Source organism: Fulmarus glacialis, unplaced genomic scaffold (assembly GCF_000690835.1).
Source record: "Fulmarus glacialis isolate BGI_N327 unplaced genomic scaffold, ASM69083v1 scaffold26165, whole genome shotgun sequence".
NCBI classification, from domain to species: domain Eukaryota; kingdom Metazoa; phylum Chordata; class Aves; order Procellariiformes; family Procellariidae; genus Fulmarus; species Fulmarus glacialis.
Window position 1 is genome coordinate 1 of NW_009215319.1, and position 8909 is coordinate 8909.

The following is an 8909-nucleotide window of genomic DNA, read 5'->3' on the forward strand; positions in this document are numbered from 1 at the left end:
ATATATATATAAAATGTTTAACTCAATTCAAAAAAGCCAGTACTGTCCCTTTTTCCAGGTTTTGCAAAACTGCTATTTTGTGTTTATTCTTCAACTGAAACAAAATGTGAAGGACTTCTGTTTGTAGAAATGAAGCAAACCATGATTTATTTGGGAAGGGTTTGTCAGGGTTTTTTGATAAGCCAAAATTTAACAGAAAACAGCAAAAAAAAAAAAAAAAAAATCATGGAAGTTATTAAGACTCTGATTTCTCACAAAGTTTTGTTTCATGAAAATGTTTTCACAATCTTTTTGAAATCTGTGTGGAAACTTTTGCATCAGCTCTTGTGCAAATGGAGCAGTTAGGAGTACAACTGATGCAGAGGGAAGGGACAGAAGTGTCCTGCACTTACCTTCAGATGCCTGCAAAATCTGCCGCAAAATTTTGTACATAAAGGTGTCAAGGCCTTGACAGTGTCCTTCCTCCCCAACAAGCCACTTACTTTTGTAGGTCTTCACAATAGGCTGACAGATCTGCTGGTATTTCAAAAGCAGTTTCAAAATGACTCCAAAGGTGATATTCAAGATAATTGTGCCCAGTTGGGATCAGATTTTCAGAAGACATCAGAAAATCTCATCCTTTCTGCTATATTTTAATTAGGTCAGTGCTATTAACATTCTGGCCCTGGGTTATTTTGTCTATGAGTTAGAAGAAACACTGAAATAGTAGCAACATCTTTCTCTGTGCTGTGTTGATCACATGCAACAAATATTTCACAATAATAAGAGTAGCTCTGTTGAAGTGAACTGCATAAATTGACTGCACAGCCTTAGGCCTGGTGACTTTTCTTTTGTAAGGACCTCTTTCTTTTCTGTGCTCATTTAATTGTTTACTCCTACCATGTACCGTACATGGGAACTGTAGGCTCTGCTTACCAGATACCTACCTACACTATTTCTAGTGCATCTGTAAACAATTCCCAACTTTACGAGTTATCATTGGGGTTAAATTTTCAATCACCAATAACCCTAGTGATATGACAACAGGGGGCTTGGTTAATAAGGCTGTGTGTAAAAGCTGGCCAGAGTATAGTTACTGTGCTGTACTCTGGACTGGTACATCTTCCTTGACAAGAAAAAATTTCTGCACCTCTTTCACTTTATATTTTGTTTCTTTATAGGAGGAAGTCAAGATTGGTTTGCAATAAATTGTCATTTTATGATAATACAAGGCAAGGAAGTTCAGTTTAAGTACTTGGGTTGTCACACTTATATTTGATCTAGCTAGCTACATGGCTTGCGTGTAGAATATTGGATTAAATTCACATTCTGTTGCAGTCAATGGACAAACATCTACAGTCTTCAGCAGAGCCTGGATGGAGCTCAGTCTTTCAGTTTCAAAAAAATCAGGTATATTTTAGGCAATAGGTAGTTCAATTTTTGCACCACAGATGGATGTCATGTTTTGATATCTTTTTCCCTACCATATTTAAGTATGTCTTCTTTGCTTTGAACCACATGTGAAGACCTCCTATCTTTAAACCTAAATAAATTTTAAAAACCCCAAATCTATCTCCAGCCCAGTTCAACTACAGTGAATTGGGGGTAGGGATGGGGGGTGGAAACAGGCCATTTTAAAACAGGGATTAGACTACAGTGACTTTATTGTTATTGCCCTTGAACATTTTTAACAGGTACCAGTGGCTTATAACAAAGAAAATCTATGCTGCACGTATAATCACAAACAAAAGTAAATAAGCAGGCTTAGGTGATCTATTTTAATGCACAAAGATATTTTTAACATATGTAGTGAGGGGCATAAACTTGTTTTATCCAGGTTAATTTTCCTCTCGTTTATTGTGTGCTGTCGGATAAAACTTCATTGGTATTCAAGGCTCCCCTAGATCCTGGTTATCATAAACAAAGGAAAGTTTGGCCCTTGAATAAGTTATATTTTCAGGTTAGCAACCACTCTGTTTTGCTTTCCCTCTTCTCATAAATCAATTATTGAGGTCTATTTAATTAAGAACAGATTAGAAACATTTTCATTGTTGGTTTTTAAATTTCCTTTGTACTGAAGTGCTACAGAGTTAAAACACCAAGCACAAAAGTGCACAGCCAACCATGACTAACTGCATAAAGCAAATAACAAGCTGTATGATCAAAAACGAAAGCCAGTGCCGTTCATGTGGAATAATAGAAATCATACCACCAAAACACTTCATACACGTCTCATCTACCGACGTACACGTTTGCTCAGCTCATATCACGCCTCAGGAATGCAGTTGCAAACAGAAAGGGACCTGCACGAGAGCTAAATACCCAGAGGGGCAGCCGCGTTTCCCTGTGCCTCATCCTGACGGTACCTCACCCCTTCAGCTTGAGGTTCATCGGCTGTGGGGAGGGAAAGGCAGAGCAAGCTATTACTCAGGACATGCTTCTCTCCTTCCAGCTCCTCTGGAGACGTTCTCGGGGAGCTACGCCAAATATACGTGCTGAACACTATTGCTCAGTGCAGATGACTTGCCATGTCTGAGCTGGAAGGCTAGAGAAGGACAGTCACTATCCGTTCCCACCGGTCACAGAACAACGTCCCCCCAAAGCACAAAAAATCATCATGCAATGTTGTATTCAGGGCTCTGATGTAGTCCCTGTCTTCACCATCATCAAAAATAACCTTCCACCCTCTGCTGATTTTTCTCAGGGGTTGCAAAGGTCATTCTTATTTGAGCAAAGAAAATCTTACCTGCTTATGGGGTGCAACTGAGAGTGGGGAAATGCTGGATGGTTCTGGGAGAGGATAAAGAGATTTTACCAAGCATATTTTTTTTACATAGTGTTTTGAAACAAACAAACAAAAAACCAACCCTCTGCCTATTAACTGGAAAACAAATCCAGCTTAATATTTTTGCTCAACTCTCGCTGCAGGAAATGGGAAACTTTCTGCTGTTTTGTAGGGAATTGGAGCAGGCCAGAGAGACGAGAACAACAAGCAGCCACCCACCAATAAAATGCATGTAGTAAAGTACTGTCAGAGAGATCAAGGGCTTTGCGTACACTTTAGGAAGGATTCGATTTCATTGTCACTTCAGGCCAAGGAGGAGGAGATTCCATACTCCTGCAGTCTTTCATCCCGACTATTCCCCTACTGATTTTTAAAATCTGTTGTGGCTCAGCCTTTTCCTTATGCTTCAGAGGGGAGAGATGGCAGAGGGAAAAAGAGCTCCTGAGGTTTCTCTCTAACTCGTTACCCAAAGACCCTTTAAAAAAGCTGCTGCTGAGCGCTAAATCTTTTAAATCCTATAACTAAGACTTCGATCAGGGGAAATTATACGCCAGCATAATTCCCTCTTGAACTCAGTGTGGACTTTAGCTGAGGGGTAAATTCAGCTCCACTGTAAATGGAAGATGAATGCTGGCATGGCTGGGGACAGAAATCTGCACCCTCTTCTCCAGCTCTATGGCCCAGATGTGGCTGTGTTTTGCCTTCACTGGAAGCAGCACATCTGTCCCTTTGGAAATCAGTGCTACATGTGTCAATGCGAGAACAGAAACTTTCAGACTGTGTTGAGTTGTTGACAGGCCAGTGTGCAACTGGAGATGATAACTCAGATATAAAATTAACTGTGCGAATTCTCGTCCTTCGAGTCGTATCAGATACCCCCCTTCACTCAGTGATGAGCCTTTTCCTGTGCAAGTTCTTAGTTCTCTGACCCCCAGAAGGTGTTGAGAAGATTTTCTGAGAGGATACCTGAGGGTCCTATTTTCTCTTTAGCATAATTCCTGCCGATTAATAAGTGTTATAGGTCCACAACTGATGACAGTTCGGGTTCTGAGTCCTTAAAGAGTTAAACACAGTATTCACCACAGTGCCCTCAGTAGTCTGCTAGATAGGCAGACTGCCTATCCTAACTAAGCCGTGTTCCTTATTCCTGCCTTATTCCTAAGCACCAGTTTGCACCTCAGATCCACATGTGTAAAATATGGCATTTGTCCATCTTTGAAAGTGCTCCAAGATCCAGGATGAGAGGTGTGGGATGCGTGCTAAACAGGGAACTAAACTATTCTGGGTGCTTTGCAAACAGAAGTTTGACAAAGTCTCCACCTCAAAGAAGGTATAATCTAAAAAATAAAAACAGAAAAAAATATTAACTGCTGTCAGAAAAATAAACTCAACCCTTTTAGAACTAATAATAACATTCAAACATATCGATACTCTTCCAGTGTCCATCATTAGCTAATCATTAAACAAAAATAAATAAAAAGTTTGCTTTGTTCCACGTGCCCCTATTTACAAACTCTTATCTAATTTTAGGAAACAAAATCAGAAAAAAATCAGGTTACTGAAGGAAAATGAAGTGGTTTTTAGATCGCTGGACTTAAGCCCTCCCCAGCAGCTTTCAGATGCTGCCAGGTCAGGAACCAAGAGGAACAGCTGTGAACCAACAAGGCTGAAGTTCGGAGACAAGTCCACTGGCTGCTGCAACAGCTCTGATGCAAGAATTTCCCTCGGGCTCTCGGAAGGTTGCTTGTGATATGCCAAACTACATTTAAAGTGCATTTCTGTACAGGTGTGTGTGAATACTGCAGGATTTTCTTTGAGAAACTTCTCATGCGTGATATGCAGGTGGACAGACTGAAACCTTTTCACTGAGACAGGAGCCTCGGAGTGCCTTGGTGACACCAAAATGGCATCACTGAGCTCAGGTGCGGTATCTTGATGAGCTCCATACTGAGGTCTCTGTGATCCCATCCGTACCTGTAGGGAGCAGGAACTCTTTCTTCAGATTTATGCCAGGAAAAGCTCTGTCTTAGCCTTCATTGGAGCCTCTTCAGTGAGGCTTTTAGCCTGTGGCTTGGGAGGTGCTTTAAAACCACCATCTGTGTGCACTTTACCTCAGGCTGCACAGAACTTTCTGACTTGCGATTACGACAATTATTAGTCAAGCCTGCATTTGGAAAATAGTTAGAAATCCTGCTACTATATGACCCTCCTCCCCCAATCTGCTCCATGTTTCTATAGTTTTGAGAAAAAAGAGTGAGCCTCCCAACTCAGTTACTTGCCTTGTTTTTTGTCAGAGTCAGAATCAAACATGCTTCTGACCAGCAAGAGGGCCTGGGATGATAACAGTTTCATAGATGATCTTTCCGTACTGTTGTCTTGATTGGAGGGGCTGAATGAGCCATCCTGGGCCTAGACAGCTGGTTGCATGCATTTGGTTGCAATTTGTTCATTTAGAGTGAGGCGAGCACCACTTTGCTGTTCTCCACATGCGCTGGAGCAAGCCTGGGGCTCAAGGCAGAGGCCACCTGCAACAAAGCGACTAATCTAAAGTTTACTGGGCACATTTTTGTGGCTGTGACTAGAGAATGGCACCAAGTATCAAGCTGTACCTTGAGTTTCTGAGCAAACCAGTACAAAGGGTTTCTTTGTAGTGACGGGACAGGGAACACACCACGGAGGTTCTGTTAATGCCAGGGGGACCATACTGCCAAGTCTCCTTGTCACATTCTCCCCAGCAAGCTCAGCCTCTTGCCGTTAGGACAGAGTTGTCAAGGAATGGGTTTGCCTCTTCCTTTTGTTCTTGTTCTCCATGGGAGGGGACAGTAATGCCATTTGTATTCTGCATACTGGCAGGTACTGCTAAAGCACAGACTGAGCCTGTTTCCAAGCTGTCTGAGCTGGCTGCTGAGGTGAAGGAGCAGTAGAATTTCTGCTCCAGTTGCCAATTAGGCAGGTGACATATCCCTGAGAAAGATGGTGTGCAAGAGCTAATTGTTTTTGTACGCTGCTGCCTGAATACCTTGAGTCTGCCAGGTGCCAAATGCCTCTGGAAATCTCCCAGTTCTGTGGGAACTGAAAGGTTCCGCTTGCTCCTGAGTCTTTTATGGACTCCGACTTTAGAAAACCGCAAACTTTTAGCACAAAGGCTCCTCATCTACTGGGGGGAGAGTGAATCATACCCATGAGAAACATGAAGTAGTAGTTCTGTAAGAGCATGATGCTCTGAAAGCCTGTCCCAGAGGTGAATCAATGCCACCATACCTTGCACCATTTCCTTACATTGCTGTTTATCTGCTTTCCTGTGTGAGTCATTTGGGTTGTGATCCCTGGTTTACATGCTTCTAAAATCTTGTGCAATGTTGTCGTGACTGTTAAGCAGTTGGTAGAAGTTTTATGTGTTCATTGCATTAGGTTTACATGAAATAAAATATCTGTATTTTGGATAAATAAAAGACTTAAATGCCAGGATGACTGGTCTAACACAGTACGTTTGTAGAAGGTGGTAGCATGGGGAAAGGTAGGTTGAACCTTGGCTTTAGCGTGGTAGCCAGTCATTCGTTAGTTTGTAACTGTTTTTTTTAACTTCATTCTCTTAGTTTTCTACCTGTGAATGATAAAGAAAGAGACGACACTGCCATTGTACACATGAACTGATGTGGTTTTACTGCATTTGGCCACACACTTAAAAGAAATATGCTGGTACAGAGCAGCCACAGGTCGTATCTCTGTTGCTACTCCTCTCACAGAATAATGATCTTTACATCAACAGTTTTCCATCCTTGGCTTGATAACGTCGCAGTCCTACCTTTTGCTCTTGGTCCGAATGCAGAGATTAAAAACACTCAGTTGATGCAAACGGTGGGTTGATACAACACACAGAATGGGGTGTAGATGTGCTTCACACAACAGAGAGCAGAATTGAAGGGGAAAATGTTGCTTGGAGGCAAGACGCCTCTTTAATTGATTATGGCAAGGAAAATCAAATACCATATCTGTTTTTTTCCTGGAGTATATTGAGACTGATCATAACTAACATCTGTTCATGTTAAGCAAATACTTGTCATGATTTAAACTTCTGTTTGCATACAACTCTGAGTAGTGCATCTTAAAGTCATACATATTCATATAGAATGAAGAATGCATAATGTCTGCATAAAAAGATAAGCTGTATGACTATATATGAAGACAACAACTACAATTCTCACAGCACTGTCATTGGTTAATTTTAAAATATTCAAGCATTATTTAAAAAACAGTAAGCTGAACTTAAAACTACACTACGAAAAAATTGTATAACTGAACCAATGCTGACTTGTTTTCCTCAATATTAATCAATTTTAAAGTTTCCCTTTTTTTTCCCAACACTTTTTGTTAATTAGTTGTTATTTTAACCTCCAGTAACATGATCAGACTTCTTCTGCCTCTGGGCAATTGAGTTATGCTCTGATCTCAAGTTCTAAGGGAAATGTTCAATTTTATTTTTTTCCACAGTTGAATAAACAGTACCATGTATACTATTTCTTGTGTTAGAATAGCGTTGTCTTCACATAAGACTCAAATAATGGTATTAGTCATTCATTTCCTTGTACACATACACCCTATTGCGTGTTGACAGGTTTATAAGGATGCAGTGGCAGCCGTGGGTGCTGGGAAGCTCCTAGACGACAGCCTTTGAATCCTTGCAGTCCTGAGCAATGGTGCCTGAGTTAGTCTGTTTATTGTCTGCTTTCTCTCCCAGATGCTTGACTTGTCTGAAAGATTAATACATTAACAAGAGTGGTAAGGTCCAGGGTTGCACATCTTTAAGACATGTTTATTAGCAGATGGCACATGAGATTCAAAGGTCACTGTGGAAGGTAACATTTTAAAGTGAAACAACAATATTTATGTTCAAATACTATGCTGATGAGATCATACGGAAAAATGTTTCTGATTAAATTAGTTTATAAATAGCCACAATATATCTATTGAAAATTCCAAATGCCACTTTTAGTCTTCTTTCTTTTATTCTATTACTTCCTAATTTATTTAGTAACACAAGACTACCTTCTTACATAAACAGACTAGCAGCTGGGAAAAAAACCTCTACTGGACAGACAATCCCACTTTAAAATCCAGTGTGAAACCTGGTTCTATTGTCTGCTACTTAAAGCTAATATTCTGTGTAAGAGTTTTTTAAGACCTGAAAGAAATTTTAACTTTTAAATTCTCTAGGGTAAAATTCATCTTGCAAACATAAGGACTTATTGGCAGATAGCTATCCTTATTTACAGACAACATCATGTGCTACAACACATTTGACAAAAATCATGTTATGCTACTTACACAGAATCCATTCAATGAAAAGAAAATCCTTTTTTTTAGGATTTCCATAGGAGGACTGACTGTCTCATAGCTCATTAGTAAATATCATCAGTAATGCTAAACCTGAAATCTTGTTTATTCTCTCAAATTGTCATAAACTGTACATAAATTCCAGAGGAAATAGTTTTGCACAGGTTTAAAAGGGCAACTAAGCTCTTAATTAACATTTCTTATCTACCATGCCACACAGGCATTAAAATGCAGAAGATTTAAGTGGTACTTACTTTTCATGTGATCCGTTTTCAACTTTCATAGCCCCTTCCACTGGATCCAGTCCTTGTTCTGAAAACTGTTTCAAGGCACTTAACGCTGCCTAAAGAAAAAATGAGTTGTCAAAAACCCCACCGACACAACTGTATTAACACCAAATGAAGGAAGGTGTGTATTTTGATATTCTAGATTTAAATAACTTCCTGTATACTGAAGCCATTTAGGCTACAGAGCTAACAGAGTGGGTACCTAAAAGCTCCATAATAAACAGATGTGCTTGTGCACGGGTTTGAGGATATCTTCTTCTTCCTGGGTATATGAGTGACTTCCATTTGTATTAATGCAAGCTTCATCATCTACATGAAGAACCAGACATACTTTTAGGATTCTTGCCTGTAAAGTCTCTCCAGCTGCCCCATGTGCTTTCCTAGAGCCCACGCTTTCTGGAGCTCCTATGGACAAACTCCTGTCTTGTAGATGATTGCAGAAGGTGTGAGCAGCTGGAAGAGGGTCAGCAGGACACTACCGACACTCCAAGGCTGGATCTCGAACAACGCAGCAGACTGATGTC

The 8909-nt window shown here is 40.4% G+C and overlaps 1 long non-coding RNA gene across 1 annotated transcript; it reads right to left on the reverse strand.

Annotated features, from left to right (window-relative positions):
* Positions 1 to 6404: 6404 nt before the first annotated feature.
* Positions 6405 to 8446, reverse strand: LOC104077618. Its single transcript, XR_683527.1, has 2 exons — positions 8353 to 8446; positions 6405 to 7515 (listed from the first exon to the last, which is right to left on the reverse strand). It is a non-coding gene; the product is annotated as an uncharacterized LOC104077618 (long non-coding RNA).
* Positions 8447 to 8909: the final 463 nt, after the last annotated feature.